This window comes from Rhinatrema bivittatum, chromosome 4 (assembly GCF_901001135.1).
Source record: "Rhinatrema bivittatum chromosome 4, aRhiBiv1.1, whole genome shotgun sequence".
Classification (NCBI taxonomy): Eukaryota; Metazoa; Chordata; class Amphibia; order Gymnophiona; family Rhinatrematidae; genus Rhinatrema; species Rhinatrema bivittatum.
Window position 1 is genome coordinate 128,571,073 of NC_042618.1, and position 18,422 is coordinate 128,589,494.

Here is an 18,422-nt window from a genome sequence, read left to right on the forward strand (position 1 = left end):
ATGGAGTTTTCCTGCAGGAGCTTGTCCAAATTCATTTTAATTCAGCTATGCTAGATGCCTTGGCCACATCCTCTGGCAAGAAATTCCACAACAATTCATGGTTGGGTTTTATTCTCCATTTCTTTTCAAATAATTCCTAATGCTTTTTTGAATAACACAACACTCTCAACTGAGGATTTCAACTTATTGTTCACAGAGACTCCAAGTTCCTTTTCCTGGATAGATACCCCTAAAACAGAATCCAGCTTTGTGTCCCTAAAGTTAGGGTTATTTTTCCCTACATGCATCATTTAGCGCTTGTCCACATTACATTTATCTGCCATTTATAGAAAAATCTGTTTATTATATAAGACAATAACATCAGCTCAGCAGAATAATAATCCACATAATTTTATCCACAATAGTAACTAACAATGAAAAAACTATTTCATACTTCCGAAACCTTTCCCCTCCCTCTCCAACCCCCCTCCCCACCCCTCAAAAGCACTGATCAAACAGCTAAAGAGTTTATTATTTCTCTCTGGATCCTGGAATGCAAAGCATCAATAAACACCTTCCAAGGCTAGAAGAATTGCTTTTATCACTTTAGTTTCCTAGCCTTGCGAGGTCCTTTTGCAGTTCCTCACAGTGTAGTTGTGTTTTAACTACTTTAACTACTTTTCAGATTTGACCATGTCACTCATTGCTACCCTTTCCAAATTATTAATGAATAAATTAAACAATACAGCACAGATCCCTGGTGCAGTCCACTATTTATCATTCTTCACTATTTATCTTTGGCTAGTTCTATTGTTTGTTTCCTATTATTTATTTAGTTAACATATGCAGCCCAAATCAATCAAAGTGGTTTAGAATATTCAACATACATAATTAAAAACAATATACAAAACAAAAATATCAAAAACATACTCATCATTGTCCACATTCTAAATACCATACTTTTTACTCAACAAAATCATTACCAAACCCAGAGACCAGTTGGGTTTTCATTGTTGCTATAATGAATATGCATGAGATAGATATGCATATAGTGGAGACTCAGGTATGCAAATCTATTTCATGCATATTCATTATAGCAATTCTGAAAGCCCGACTTGATAGGTATGCCTCCAAGAGAAAGTTTGGGCACACTGATTTAACCAGTTAATCCAAAGTAATACATCACCTCCTATCCCATTACTTTTTAGATTTCCAAAGATTCTTTCTTGAAGAACTTTATCAAATACCTTCTGAAAATATGAATACTCCTTCTGAAAATCTGGCTCCCACTCCAAGCAGAGCATTTAAAGGTATTGGTGTGTGTAGGATCCAGGAGGGTCCAATATGGCGCAGCACATTGGGATGTGGGTGGGTGGGTCGACTAGAACTGCACACAATACTCAGTAAGGATGTGCAGAGGGAAAAAGTTTGGTTTAATTCATTTTGGGGACACTTCAATTCATTTCATTAATTTGAAAACAAAAAAATGTACTTGTTACATTCATTTTTGCTTTACAATGACCTGACCTAATTGTCAAGGCCTAGGCCCAGGTCCAATGCCGGGACCCAACTAAGGCTGGGTCCCGATGCTGAGACCTGAGTCTGAGCCTTGGCTCATCATCAGGGCCTGGCTGAAGCTAAGTCCTGGTTGCCAAGGCACAGGCCTAGGCCCAAGGGTACTACGGCCATATAACAAAAATACACCATTCTCTCTGGAGGAAGGCACAATAGTAACATCATTGTGGCATGTCCTCCAGGCGGAGGATGTCATTTTTATTCACTGGATCAAGAAAGAAGACCCTCAAAGACTTGCTCCTGTCCTCTCGGCCTAGTCCTCACGTCTTTACCTGTGCCTAGCCTAGGACCAAGCACTGATAATAGGACCCTGTCTTGGCTGTGTCCAAACATTAAATCTGGACCTAGTCCTGGCCATAGGTCCGTGTCTTGGTGATGGGACCTGGTTTCAGACAGGCCCCAGCATTGACCTCAGGATTAGGCATCATGCCTGGGCCTAGTCTAGCCTAGGTCTGTGTATCAACAAAGGAACCCTTCCTCATCCAGGCCTCAGCTTTGGACCTGAGTCTAGGCCTTGGGCCTGGTCCCAGCTCTTGGTGAAGGGACCTGACATCAGGCTTGGGCCTAAGTCTGGGTTTTGGGGAACGGGTTCAGGTTTTGGTATGGATCCTCAGTGTTGGGCCCAGGCCAGGGGTCTCGGCATCGGTTCTGAGCCTAGGCCTGCCCTTGGTGACCATGAACTGCCTGGCATTGGGCCTAAGCCTAGGCCCATACCCAGTGTCAGGGCCAGTAGACCTTGAGCGCTGGCTGTGGAAGCTGCAGACTGGAGCTCTCTAGGGAACGCCATGCTCCCTTTGATATTTTACATAGATTTTGATAATGGAGAATGAGCAACAACAGATTCAGCTCCTGCTGCAACAGGTTCAGACACTACACACTTAATATGAGGATATAATCCAGTTATGGCAACAGAAGTAGCAGCTAGAGTCTGCACACATGCTGCATGAATAGAAGTGTATATTGAAAGAACCTTTTATTGTGAGAAAAACAATCCAATGCAAATATATACTTATTTCTCACTGTAAAATGGACTTCTGGAGCACAATTACTATGTGAGTTCAGCAACCATCATACTGCACAAGGTTCCTGGATTGTGTACTGGGTAACCTGGAAGAGGTGAAATGCTTCTATGTGCAAAAGATTTAATCATTGGTTGCTTTGAGATGTTTTGTCTCTTTATCAAGCTAGACGTTTGCTTAGCTTATTAAGTTAGTAGGGTACTTAACTTATATACGTAGACAGAGAAGGATGCTCTGTATTGACTGTTGCCGATATCGTTCCGTTTAGGGGGGATTCTGACTTAGAGGCGTTCAGTTATAAAATCTTATCAAGATTTGTGAGGGTGATGAGTGGAAAACGACATTTAATAATCGGGATGACTAGTATGAGTACTTGGTCATGCCATTTGGTCTTTGCACACTTCAGCTGTGTTTCAGCACATAGTAAACGAAATCTTCAGGGACCTCCTACAATCGTATCTCCTAGTATATCTGGATGACATCTTTATTTACTCCTGCTCTCTCACTCAACATAGAGAGCACATCAGAACCATCTTGTAATAACTTAGGGAGAACCAGCTGTATGCCAAATTAGAGATGTGCTTCTCTGAGCAAATGGAATTACCCTTTTTGGGCTACCTTGTATCTAGCCAAGGTTTCAAGATGGATTCCGATAAGTTGGTTGCTATTCAGAAATGGCCTCAACCAGCCCTGTCCTTTTCCTCTCCTCTCCTGGCCTCCTCTGACTGATCTTCCCTACCTGGCTTCTGACTCTGCTTGCTCACTGCCTGCCTCGACCATTACTTGAATTCTGAATGGTCCTCATTTCCACCTGACTCGACCCTTGCCTGGATATTGACACCATCTGACCGCTGCGTTCCTTGATCCTTGGACTGCTTCTCCGGCTGTGGATATCCATCTAAGTCCTACCAGCCTCCAAACTCAATTGCTCAAACTGTAGGGAAAGAGGCTGGTATAGGTGAAGCTTCTCTCTGTCCCAGCTTGTAAAGAGTCTGCTTGCTGTTGGCATGAACCCAGCCCATCCCCATGATCTGGTTAGTACCTACCATGTAACAGTCCAAGAACTCGTAGTCCGTGACAAAAGGCAAGCTTCACAAGGAGTTTCCCTTTGAAAACGAACTTGCGGGCCCAGTCTGTAAGCTCTGTGGGAAGGTGCTTTATTTTTCTCTCCATCAGCAGAGCCCAGCAAATCATAAAACTGCCTTTTAGAAGAACTGATGTTCCTCTCTTGTAGTGTGTATTTGGATTCACAGCACTGCACTTGTGAATATGAAATATGGCCAGAATTACGGTACTTGAAAAGAGTGAAATGCTTTTTTATTTTTTTGCAGTACCAGCTGTAAGTGGTGTCATGTTCATGGTTTTCAGCGTTATTTCTTTTTGGGTTGCAGGAGACACACATCTGCTACATACTTAAAGTAATGGATTTATTCCCTTGTTTGAGTTATAATTCACTGATGTGAAGCCAAAAAAGAGTATGTTGTTTAACACGAGAGACTTGATAATGTATGTAAACTAATCATATTTTTTAATGTTCTCATGCCAAAATCAAGGGCTGTTATTTTTATCAGTTCTGACTATTGAATGACATGTCTATCTATATATGTAAAATAGATTCTTGTGTAGTGTACTCTGTTGGCTGAGAATGAGGCATATAGCAAAAAAAAACAAACCAAAAACCCTTTCATTTAGAGGTGAAAACTGGATTAACAGTACAATTGTAATCCTTTTTTTTTGTTGGCATTTGGGGATGGGTTAGGTCATATTTTCACTCACCAGTGTATTAGCCTTTACTATAGCTCTCATCATTCTCTGGAAGCAAGCTGATTCCTTTCTTTAAATCATATGTGGAAGCTAAACCTCCTTCCCTATATGGACAAAGGACATACTGAGTTTCTAGGTATAGCATGATGCAAAAGAACAGGGGTTTCAGCTTCAGTAAAGCAGGTAAGGATAATCGACTATTGTGATTCTCAGCCCAGATTTCCAAATTGACCTACCTGTGAGATGATGATGAAAGCAGCTCTAAGGTCCACTTCCATCAGACAAGGTAGACCGTTCAGGATCACTGAGCTTCAATATTGTAGATGCTAAGATCTTTTTGACTGATCCAGTAACCTGCATGGAAAAACCCTCCATGTGTTTTCTTGTTACAAATATAACTCCTCTTCGGGTAACTCCCAAAATGCAGGGGCACACAACAATCCCAGGGGCCAAACTTATCTCCTTAGACCTCGGATTCTTCTTTCCATAGACAAAACCTGTTGACCACCAGGGTTCTGGGGTTCTTTTGGCAGGGAGGTGAATAAGCCTCTGGGGTCCTAGTCTCACAGGGGTGGAAACCGTTGAGCAATCTCTCCAGTTCATCTCAATCACTCTCATCACTGTATTTCAAGGAGTGATGAGAGTGATTGAGAAGAACTGGAGTGTTGAGAGCGACCTGTCAAGACATCAAACGTACTATGGTAGATTTGAAAAAAGAAGGCTGGAGTGGTGTTCAAATAAATATTTACTGCAATTCAGGAAAACTTGATCAGAGTCCAAATCACAAAAGAAGTACAACAATGTCTTGATACAGGAAAAAACAGAAATCCAAGTGTATTGCTCTTTCTCAAAGTCTTCATTCAGAGTCAGTGTCCCTTCCTAGAAATAGAAAAGTAAATACAACTCTTTTCTTAAGTGGATAGGAATTTGGTGATAAAAGGATTCCTTTAATAACAAAAAAAATGGAAAACAAAACTCTCTCACTTCTCTCTTCAACTGTATTTCCCTTCAGACTGGTAGCAGGTAGCAGGGCAAAGCAGAACCCTATCCTATTCTCCTCAGGCAGGAATGACTTCCCTTCTGAGATGGAGCAGGTCAAGGAAAAAGAAAGTTTATCTCCAAAAAGGTAAAAAAAAAAACCCCTCTTCTTCTCTTCCAGGACTATCCCTCTACCAGGTATGTGAGGGCACTGGTAAGCAGGGCAAAGTCCTATCCCCTCTGGAACAAGGTATGATGCCTAAAGTTGGGGATCACCAAAAAATCTCCTTCTTACTCTTCAAAACCAAAGAAACAACCACATCACTACACATGCCCAGCCAGGTTTTATAGGCAGATATTGACCAATCCCAGCACCCTGGGTGAGGGAAAACCTTAGGGATGGTATAAAAAAATGCCAAAATTCCCCTTAGCGGCAAAGAAGAGAAATATAAGTAGTAAAGGAATGAAGTACCACTTACACAAATGTGACACTCGCAGAGTCGTAAGCTTAAACAAATCTGGTGTATGGTTTCCACCAGAACAGATATGCAATGAACTAGTTTGTCCTGTTTTGCATTTTTGAGCAAAAAGTGAATTCAGACATTAATTCTGCAATTTGTTTACCACCTTTCTAAGTGGAAATTAATAAGATAACCAGATAAAATTGCAAAGTTAATAAAAAAAACAACATATAAAACAAAAACCCATAGTAGAATTTAGATAATGTTAAAAATAAAAATACTTAAACATCATAATGAGATATACAAAAATCAATCTTAACAATGTTAAAATATAAATATCTATGTCAAAAATTGAAAAAACAAAGCAAGACTATGTAAAAAACAACAAACAGGAAATAAAACAAAGTAAAAAAATATCAAGGGAAAGCTAGATATCAACTGGATCTATGGCATAACACCAAGAATTAAATCTATATAAATAAAAATGTTAAATAGTTTGTACGTTGTCGCTAATCTCGCCAACCGCTTAACCGAATGCGTTCAAATTTGCACACAACATTCACTTGCCATACGGGAAGGATCTTATACACTTACATTACATATAGGTCACACCTGTGACAGGTAATACAAGTTTAAAAATTGCTTACACAAAACAGCGACATCTGGTCGCCGTCAGCGCAAGTGCAACCTCTTACACCTTTCACATACACTCACACACCACACACCACCCCCACACAGGGCTATTGTCTTTCATTCACACTCCCTCATAACACACAGAAATCCACACTCATCACACCACACACCCCCACCCACACGCCTGCCAATGTCACTTACTTCACCCACCCTCCCAAACACACCAAAACACGGATTCCTGGCTGCTACATTGGGAAGCCACGCATTTCACACACCCTCTGAATTTAAATTAAAGTATCCTCTTCCACCCACCCACGCACTGCACTCCGAACACACACTACACCTGAAACAAGTCCGTGCTTCTCCGCCGGCACCACAGGAACGGTCCGGGACACATCGCATTCAGTAGGGCCGTCGGATGCCAGCAACAAAAATGGCGCCGGTGGACCTTGCCCTTACTATGCTATGACGTCGGTACACAACAATGACGTTGGTATACCATGTGACATAGTAAGGGCAAGAACCCGTCGGCGCCATATCCTCACCGGACATTTGCCCTTACTAGGTCAGGAATCCTGACGCATCCCTTTCACCGGTGAAGTTTTGCGACATGGCAGCCGGCGGAACAAACCCTAGCACACACCCTCGCCACCGGCTGGCAGTTTACACGGGTAGCCAGGAAGGAGCATGGTGGGGGACCGTTCTTATTTTCCGCCGCGCTTTTTTCACATGGGGGGGGGGGCCACTCATTCTCCACATCTCCCGAGAGGGGGGCTGTAGCGTGGGTTGCTCTATTTCGCCGGGTTGGTGGGGGGGGCCAGGAAGGTGAGCTTGCATATTTAAACTATTCTTTGCTGGTGCTGTTTATTTGGGGTTAAAAAAACCAAAAAACACACAAACTGTAACCTTTACTGCTCTGTTCTGTTTTTTCAACTTAACCAGGCTCAGCCACAGCAACGTGTGATTGCTTTCAAATTTGGACACAAGCTTCACCTCACATACGGCAAGGTTCTTCTACACTTACATTACATATATGTCACACCGGGGGCTGGTAAAAAAGTTTTAAAATTTGGTTCCACAAAACAGCGACATCTGCTGGACGTAAGCACAAGCTCTTACACCTTGCACAAACGCTCACACCCCACACACACGTGACCAATGTTTGGGACTCACACACCCTCCGACCAGACACAAATCCACCCTCCCGCACACCCCCCCGCACACATGCCAATTGTACTTATTTCACACACCCTCCCAAAACACACAAAAACCCACAAAATTCCAGCATGCTACACCGGGAGGCCACTCACATGCCACATGTTTGCAATTCCCACACCCTACGAACTCACACAAAAACACCCTCCTCACACCCCCCACGCACATGACTTTTCTACTTACTGCCCACACCCTCCGAACGCACGCAAAACTGCAGAATAGTTCGGGCTGCTCCAGCCGTGGCGGCCCTGCTACTGGGCCTCTTCCTCTTCTCGGGCCGCTGCGACTTGGGATTTGCGGCAGCCCGTAAGCGCTGCTCCTCTTCTGCACGCGCTGATGCTCCTCCTCCTTCCTGCCCACGCGGCTCCGGCAACGTTTACTTCTGGGGCTGCCCAGGCAGGAAGGAGGAGGAGCATCAGCGCATTTAAACGTGATCTTTTTCTTCGGGCCGTGGTGACGTGAGCCTCACCACGGCCCTGCCGATCTGCCTGTCGCAGCGCCACATAGGCCTCCCTGCGCCCGGGGGCATTGGCTCCCCACGGGATACCACTGCTCGCGGCATCCTAGGCCCAGGCCTCGTGCTTCCACTGGCCCTGCCCGCAGGTTTCTCTTTGGGCCGCAGCGCCAGCAGACCCTCTTCTTGTCTTTGGCCGGGAAGTTTAAAAAAAATAAAAATCATGAGATGGGAGCGACCGGCCCACCGGGGGAAGCCCGATCCCCCGATAGGCCAAGCCGCCCCTGCCTGTAACTGACCTTCTTGGTTGGAAGCTGTGCCTTGAATATTCTGTGTGTGTAGCTGATGAGACGCTGAAGTAAGTTTCTCCAAAGCGTCTTGCTGCTCCACAATGCGTTGGGCCAGGCACAGTATAGCCTGCAAGGCATTGAGTTGTGCCGTATTTATTTTATTTATTTATTTAAGGGTTTTTTATATACCGAGGCACGTTTGTAAAACATCACCTCGGTTCACAATGTAACATAACTTAGCAACAAGCTTTACAATGATATCATTTTTTAACAGGAAGTGGGATTAACAATATTGGAGGAGATAATACAAAACTTATATACATATGTACATATATGTTTAACAAGGGAGTTAATCATAGCAGTCATATTATTAGCAAGGGGAAGGTAATAAGAGTGGAGGGGAAGGGGGGGAATGAAACCCACGAAGGGTCGGGAGTAGAAAGAATAAATATATTGTGCGTGAGTCAGTAGGATGGTCATATCATAGCTTTGAGGGGAGTCTGTTCATTAGTCAGGGTATGCTAGTTTGAATAGCCAAGTTTTTAGATTGTGTTTGAATTTCTTGTGGCAGGGTTCCTGGCGTAATTGGGAGGGCATTTTATTCCAGTGGGAGGTTCCTGCTATAATGAATGATCGCTCTCTAAAAGAGGTGTGCTTCATGAGTTTAGGAGAGGGAGTCTGGAGTTTAGCCTGGTGTTGCATTCTTGTTGGTCTAGTCGTATCCATGGAGTTAGCAATCTGTTAGTGTTCGTGGTAGTTGTGGGTGGATCCTTGGGCTGGAGGCAGATGACCACACCCCCGGGGGAAGATCCTGAGAGGGACCACCGGTTAGGCTAAGAGTATGGAGACAGACACACACTAGTTCTTTTATTAAACAGTATATTGAACCACCAGAGGTGGAAGTAGTGAGCTGGAAATGCCCAGCTGGGCAGTAATCCCTCAGATACTGGAACAGCTATCCTGGATACTGAGCTGTAGAGAAACTTGAATATAGTGAGTAGGCAGGGTATGCAGAGTTCAGGAACAGAACCTTGATGGTAACACTCACACAATCGTCTCATGAAGCAGCCCAGGAGCTGGAATGGATTAGGCCCTCGAGGAGCAAGTACCTGGTTCCAGGGAAAGCTCTGAGAGAGAGATGGTAACTCACTGGTGGTGTAGGCAGCGATGACTTCCAGGCAGAAGTGGTATTCAGAAGCGAGTCAGGGAACAAGGGCCCTCGAGGAGCGAGTACCGGTTCCTGACTGTGATCTGAAAAGCAAAGAGAAAGTGAGGCCCCCGAGGAGCAGGTACCCCTGGAAAGTCCGAGGAGGCAGAGTAGCTAGGAGAGAACCTTGAACGTATCCAACTCCTTGCTAACTCGATATGTTAGCATTTTCAGAGACCTTAAGTATCCGGTGAAGATGATGTCACCTCAGAGGGACGCCCCTGAGTTTCGCGCCATTGCTGGTACTTCAGTCGGGGCCGCGCGGCGTGCCTGCCCTTAGGCTGCTGGGAAACATGGCGGTGTGCAGCTTCTAGCCTGGCCTGGGATGCTGGAGGAGAGCGGCAAGAGGATGCCACGGCAGCCAAACTTCCAACAGGCAAAGAGGGAGTCGCCAAAGAGGTAAGGTGGGCATAGTAGAGACGTCGGGCAGCGACGGTCGCAACACTGGCTGGCTCTGCAATCATATCTATAGTAGCCAAACATCCACACTTTCACACTCAGTCTGATCTCTACCATTCATTCATATATCCAAATGCTCTCTCATGGCGACTACATCTAAGTTTATCAATATCACCTCCCTAAATGTTGGGGGATTTTCCCACCCTATCAAGCGGAAGAAGATTTAAACATATTTATTTAAAATCTTTTCTATACCGTCGTTAAGCTAGATACCGTCACAATCCCTTCATATTGATGTCGCTTACATACAAGAGACCCATCTTACTGCGGTGGAATCGGCTAAATTAAAGCAACAATGGGTCGGCCAGGTCCTCTATGCCGACCCAGGTCCTCTATGCTCCTGCTCAACAGAAGAAACATGGTGTTACTATCTTACTGCACAAACGGCTGGATCCTCAGCTCACACACCAGGCTGCTGACCCAGAAGGTCGTTGAATACTAGCTCAAATTACCATAGCGCAGTCCACAAAAACCCTTCTCAATATTTATGCTCCAAATGTAGATGATCCTCTTTTTTGTCAAACTATTTTCACTAATTTGCTATTGTTGGGCTCTTCGTCCTATGTCATCGGCGGAGATTTCAATCAACCCCTGGACCCTTTCCTTGACAAGAAGACCTCCGCCTGTCCTAATATCTCCTGCTAATATCTCCGCCTGTCCTAATATCTCCGGATTTTAAAAGCCCTGCTCGCGTAAATCCGCCCGGATTTACGCGAGCAGGGCTTTTAAAATCCGCCCCTATACATTTTATTCCTTTCCACATTCCTCATATTCTAGGATTGATTACTTTCTGTTATCAAGACCATTGCTTCCTACAGTGCATTCAGCGTCCATTTTCCCTATTATAGTCTCAGACCACACCGCTGTAACACTTCAACTTGAACTGTCATTGCCTCTGGTGAAGGACCATCAATGGCCCTTTAACCCTACATTATTAACTGACTCCGCTTTCATGGACACCCTTCGTACAAAATTCACTGATTACTTCCAGACTAATACGACTTCAGATATCTCCTCATTAACTTTATGGGACACTTTCAAGGCTACTATATGGGGTAAAATCATCGGCTACACCATCCATACACGCCGTGCACAAGCTGCTGCTACTTCACAATTACAGACTGAAATAGCTGCCTTGGAATGAGCTCATATTGCTTCCCCAACTCAAACTTCGCACTCTGCCTTACTGAAAGCAAGATATCAATATAGTTTTCAACTGAGCTCTCAGGTTAAACTGGGCATGTTTCGATCTAAAGCCTTCTGTTATGCAGAGAACAACAAGTGTGGCAAGCTGCTTGCCAACTACTTAAAAAGAAGGACGGAGAAGAAACGTATAGCTACAATTATGTCTTCAACGAATCAGCCTTTAACAACGGATACTGACATCCTTCAATCCTTCCGGGACTTCTATGATAACTTATATCAATCCAAATCAATGGCCTCTTCTGAGGAGATTGGTCGATTTCTCTCTTCAATCTCACACCTGTTCTTGACTCCTTCACAAGCTTCCACTCTAGATGTTCCTATAACGCTGATGGAGATAGTATCGGCTATTGGATCCCTATCCTGAGGAAAAGCACCTAGTCCAGACGGCTTCACCACTGATTTTTTCCAAGCTTTTAAAAAGGACCTCACTTCACACTTACATACTTATTATTCTTCCTTACTTGCACATGTCGGTTCCGTTACTGCCTTCTCTGATGCCTGTACAGTGGTGCTTCCAAAGCCAGGGAGGGATGCCAAATTGGTGGCTAACTATAGGTCTATCTCATTACTGAATACTGATTACAAAATATTCGCTAAAATCTTGGCTACCAGACTATCTCATTCTCTGAGCTCTCTCATATACCCTGACCAATCTGGTTTCATTAAAAATCGTTTAATTGCCAATAACATCCGACCTTTTTTACATATACAGAATCATACTTCCACTCTTTCGACACCGGCTGTGGCTGTCGCCCTAGATGCCAAGAAGGCATTCGATAGGATGGAGTAGCCTTTTCTCATCTCTGTCCTCCGGTGGTTCGGCCTTGGGCCGCTTTTTATCTCATGGATTCAGTTTCTGTACTACTCCCCGTCCGCCTATCTTTACATAAATAACAGAATATCCCCTTGTTTCCATCTCAATAGAGGAACTAGGCAAGGATGTCCTCTTTCCCCCCTATTGTTCAACCTGGCTTTGGAACCATTACTCTTGGCTGTTAGACAATCATCCGCTATTGAAGGCTTTACTGTTGGAACTGAAACATATAAATTATCCGCTTATGCAGACAATGTCTTGTTATTTCTTAATAATCCGGAATCCTCTATTCCTTCTCTATTTCACCTAATCTATGGTTATTCAAAGGTGTCTGAATACAAAGTAAACTGGCATAAGACTGAGCTGTTACCCCTCAATATGTTGGGTTCTCTAGTAGATCTATCCCACCTTCCTGTCCAAAAGTGACCAAGGGCCTCAAATACTTGGGGATCCATTTCTACACCGATTTTGTCACCACGGTTAGCAACTGTGAATCCTAGGTATTACAGCAAGTGCAAGATGCCTCTTTACGTTGGTCTCCTCTGCACCTATCTTAGTGTGGCAGATTAGACACAATTAAGATGGTACTAGCACCTAAAATTACATACTTACTTTCTATGATTCCAGCTTTTTTCGCTAAGGATTTTTATACACAAATAGATCGACTGTGTTGCGGTTTTTGTGGAATAATAAGAACCCTAGAATAGCATTGTCCAAACTGAAAAAAAAGTCCCAAGAGGGAGGGGTTAATTTTCCAGATTTCTACTCCTATCATCAGGCATTTCTACTACAAAAAGGTTAGCAATTTTTCAAGTCCCATGCTTCCCCATCCGATATCCCCCGCTGGCTTCCCTTAGATCTCCATTTGCTACACCCATACCCTGCTGAATTCTTTCCTGCCACTTCTATCTCACCTAGACATGCACTTAACCCTATTTTACGTGCTACTCACAAGGTTTTTCTGGCATTTGACAAGATTCAGATACCGGATTCCAGCCCTTGGAGCATACCTTGCTTTGCGCCGATATGGAGCAATTCACTACTTCATATTGGTGGCCGTCCTATCAGATGGGCCTTATGGGAATCCCATGGTATTTGGTTCCTCTCCTCTATCATGCAGGACAATGCTATTCTGTCTTTTGAGCAGTTGCGTCAGCGTTTCTCCTCTCCAACATCACAATGTTTTGCCTGGCTTCAACTCCGCAACGCATTACAAGACATTTCTACAACGGCCTTATGCGGGACAAAGTTGCCGCCGGCCCTTAAGATTTACCAGACATATGGTGAGTTAGGACATTTAGCTTCCCGCATTTATAAATTACTCTGAGCTTCCTCTGCTGCTTCTCATTCTCTTACCAGTTTATACTCTGTATGGTCCTCTGAATTCTCAGGTACATCGCTCAAGGCGAACTGGTCCTATGTGTGGAAGGTTTCCAACCACATTTCACTGCCCTCTAGTCTGACTCAAACGACCTTTTTTGTGTTACATAGAGCAGTTCGGACACCATGGAAGTTGCATCGAGCTGGCCTGATCACCTCTTATAATTGTTGGTCCTGTAAGACTAGTAAAGGCACGATGCTTTTTTACTGTCCTCTAATATCCTCCTTCTGGAAGCAAATTTGGCGTACCACCTCCTTAGTGCTGGGCCTTTCTCAGCCTATTACCTATTCTCTGGTCATATTAAAAAGAGCTGACCATTCTATTAACCTTCCTGCCCCTTTTTGTAAATTTCTTGATTTTCTATTAACTGTAGCAATCCACAATATAATGTCAAACTGGAAACGCAGTGACTTGCTTTCGGGAACATCTGTGGTGGAATTCAGTTTGTATTTACAGTAAGTATGAACAGCCAGTGGCTATAAAACACAACCGCTTGACCACTTGGAGTAGGGTGTGGAAACCGCTCAATGATTACATATCTTCATTGCAGTAGATTGAATGGTTTTTCTCTCTTGTTTTGGCGATCATGGTCTTTTTTTTAATGCCAACATTTCGCTGCTTCTTTTTCTCTTCTTCTCCAGAAGTCATGACGTCAGAACAGGGGGACGCCCCTGAGGTTCGCGCCAATGTAGAGTTAAAGATGAAGGCGTCGTGCGCGTGCCCTAGAGGTACCTTGAAGGAGAAGGGCGGGAGGTAGCACCAAAGCTGCTCCGGGGATGCCGGAGAGAACGGCAAGCAGACACTGCAGCGGCCATCAGTCCAAGGTGAGCGGGAGGAGCCGAAAGTAGAGAGAGGTAGGTGGGGCGAAGCCGTTGAACACCGACGGACGCAACACTATGAAATTGCTAGTCAATAAGATTTCTGCAGTAAACAGCAGTGTATTCAAACTGTGCAAGACTTATGGTATGTTTCATTATTATCCAAGCAGTACATGTTAATTTCTATTCTGTTTTTTCAATAAACAAATTTAAACAAAAAAAACAAACTGGAGGAATTATATTATTACTGATCTGCACAGATTGTTATTTTGGATATGAGGAATATAAGACAAAATTTAATAACTTTCTTAAACAATGAAATCTCTTTTTATCTAAATAAAAAGGTTAAATGTTGTTTAAGATTTGCATCGTAAAATATCCTATGGGTCACTAACTTTAATCTAAAGTATCTTACAGATCCAGTAGAGGGCAGTGTGTAATTTTATATAATAAAATAACACACTGCGGCGTGTGCAAAGAGGTGAGAGATTACGGAAATCAATTTTCATTCATTTCCAAGTAGTAGAAGTTACCGTATGTGATGTACACTGAAAAGCATTATTTTCATATATACCTCTGCAGAATAGCCTCTCTGACATTGTTATGGAGAAAAATTTCTAAAGAAATCTAGAAACAGAAATTACACAGCTCTAATGCCAATTTTGTAAATTGCGTGCCTCAGTGCATTGTTTCATGTCAAAGGTACTTTTAACTGTGTTTAGGGGAGGCGTCCTAGATTTGCCTGCAGGAGAACCAGATGCAAAGTTCCCATGGTCCCTGTAGGCAATTTTTAAAGGAAAATTAGTTGCACAGTTTTCATTTGAGAATTAATGACAAGGGCTTTTTGAAAATTGTCCCCTAAACATATGAAAATGGATTTGCAATCATACTGAAAAGATTTCATTCTTTTTCTCATTTTTTTCTCTCTAAATAATCCTATAAATTAGGACAGATTCTGGCCAATTTTAAAAGCCCTGCATGCATAAAAGTTGGGGGTTACGCATGTGGATGGGCCCTGCATGCACTGCACACATTTTTTTAAAGGACCCAGCCACGTGCGTATCCCCTGATACGCGCTCAAGTGCTGGGTCTGAACAAAGGGGCGGGGCAGGGCAGGGGGGGGCGGTCCAGACAGCACCATTAGACAGAGGAGCAGTAAGTATTACAATTAAAAATTTGGGGATAGTTAGGATAGGTTTAGGGGTTGGGGAGGAAAGGGAAGAGGGAGAAAGGATAGGGTTAAGGTTAGGGAGCGGACTGGGAAAAACCAAAACCGCATCGCTGCATGTAAATGAAAAAATACCCCCCTCCCCGCGCGGAAGAGGCCACCTGCCTGCACGTGCGTGCGTGGATATTAAAATCTGGCTTGCATGTGCATGCAGGAATCTTATTATATAACATGCATGCTCCAATGCGCGCATGCTATAAAATAGTAACTTCCTTGATAGTTGGCCATCAATAATACTTCTGGAGCTTCAGCAGGGTACGGCGTTGATCAGGATGGCCAGCCAGCTTGGAATTGTGAGCCCAATAGAGCACTTTCTTTCTGAGATGTGTAGGCACGATGGTTTTACCAGCGAGCACAGAATGGGTAGGACCCAAGATGACTTTCTTCAGGTCGATTATATGCTGAGGTTCTTCTGGAACATCCTCTGAGAGAAAGGAGCATGACAGGGCATCAGCTATGGTATTCTTGTCTCCGGGGTGATATTTGAGCACAAAGTCAAAATGGTTAAAAAATAAGGACCATCTGGCTTGTCTATGGTTAAGACGTTGCACATGGCGGAGGAGCGAGTACCAGATCCCTGGGAGCAGAGACTTGTTGGCAAGTACTCACGCAACAGTTCCACATAGGAGATGGCACTGGCACTGGAACGAAGGCAGGCCCTCGAGGAGCGAGTACCTGGTTCCAGGGAAACAGCTCTGAGGAATAGATGGTAGTAGTACTCACAGATGGTGTCTGTAGCGAATTCTTGCAAGTAGAAGAGGAGATGGACACAGGCAGTGAGTCAGGGAACATGGGCCCTCGAGGAGCGAGTACCGGTTCCTGATAGTGACCTGAAAGAAGCAGAGAGGCCCCCGAGGAGCAGGTACCTCATTAGCAGAAAAAAGTCCAATAGAAGTTGGAGGCAGAGTAGCTGGGTACGGAGAGCGAAGGCCATCCATAGGAAATCCCTTGCTAACTTAACGGCTAGCAATAAACAGTAGGCTTAAATATCCGGGCAGCGTGATGTCATCACAGGGGGACGCCCCTGAGGTTCGCGCCATAGAGGAAATAAGAATGAAGGCCGCGCCCTAAAGCACCTGAGGAGCATGGCGGGTGGCAGCGCTCAAGCCAGTCTGGGGACGCCGGAGAGGACGGCGGGCAGACGCCGCGGCAGCCAGACATCCACAAGGAGCAGGAGTAGCAGAAAAAGAAAGGTAGGCGGAGTGAAGCCGTCGGGCAGCGACGGTTGCAACAGGGATCAGCTTGAGAAACATTCTACCCCTTTTCAACCACTTTCCTCTGCCTGGAAAAATGGGTCCCTGGTCACCATCCTAGATGGTAGTGTCTGCTGCATCCGCAGGTGATGCAGCATACTAGAATTTGTCAGATGCCCCATTTCATTCCCTTGGCAGATATCTTTTGCACAATATTTACACTGAGTGAAATACAGGTCCTCCCTTACTTTATAGTGCGTCCAGATCACACATTTCTTTCGTGATCTCTTCTCTACACCTTTAGGGGTAGATATTGGCACTGAAGCTGAGATAGAGGGTGAACCTTGGGAACTAGTGCCAGGGGCATCAGACATACTGTACCTATGCTGCCTGCTCTACCTCACTATCATGACTACTACTAGTTTCCTCTAACTCCTCCATCGCTGAAGTGGAGGGTAGGATGCTAGTAGTACAAGTAGTGTTATGAACCCTCCTGTAGCAGTGCTATGGGAGGCTCCTTACCCCTTCCTGGAGGCCGCTCCGAAGCCGGGGTCTCGCCTACGAACTATCCAGGCTTTGCTCCAGGGCCTGGGAGGCCTCAATGTTCTTGGGGCCTACCTGAGGCTGCTTGTGTCTGCATGGACTTCCTGGTTTGGGCCACGCCCTTCTCCCTAGGGGCCGGCCCGCAGCACTCCTCCATAGTTATAGGGCCAGCTAGGTGTGGGCCTTCCAAACTCCTCCCAGGGAGTCGCCTGTCTGCAGCCCTATAAAAGGACTTCAACTTCCAGTCAGCCTTGCTTTGCATCGGAGTTACTTTGTCTCTGGAAGCTCCTGCTGTCCAGCGCTCTGACAGGCCTTTGTCTTCTTCGTGGAGCTCCTCGTCTCGTCTGTGTCTAGAATCATGTCTTCATTGCCTGAGGTCCTCATCCAGATGTCCTGGTGTCTGATCTTCCTGATGTCTGTTCCTGCAATGTTCCAGCTCTCCTAGTTCTCCAGGTGACCTCCCTGAGGGTAAATCAATTCCGTCTGGTTCCTGTTCCGGTCACTGGAGCCTCTGCCAGCTGGATTCCTTTCCTGCGCTCGTCCCGCTCTCTGCATGGTCCGTGACGAGTCTCCTTAGGCTGTGTAGGGCGCGCAGTGGGACAGGGAGGTCTGCGACCAGCCCATTGGGTCCGCCCATGTAGGTGGGCTGTGTAGGGCGCCCTGAGAGACAGTGCTAATGTCTTCCTTCCCAGCTTCTCGTCTTGTCTGGACTTCGTCAAGTTCCTCATCTCTGATGCCGTTGCATCCACCCTGGTGTCATGTCTTCACTTCAACCCTTGTCTGTGATGCCATCGCATCAACCTTGGTCTCATGTTTTCGTGTCAAGGCCTCCGTCTGCCCTTATCCTCAGGCTGGCCTGCTGCTCCATGCCGATTCAAGCGGCAGGTCCGAAAGGGCTCGGAACAGTCAGAGGACCGTTCCCCTACCAACATCATCTGTTGTTGGCTCTGGGAGCTTGCAGGCCTGACAGAGGGTAAGACTGTGTTCTGCCATGCTGGGACACGCCATCCACCCTCGGTTCGGCCCTGGATCCATCTAGGGTCGGGCTGAGGCTCAAGGGCACACAAAACACCCCCGTTTCTAACAAGTAGTAGATAATCCTTCAAACCTTTCTTCAACTAATAGCTCACCACTACTACTAACTTCTTTTTAGGGCATTCTGTTTAAGATGATTCTTTTTCAGATTCCGATTCTGATTATACATC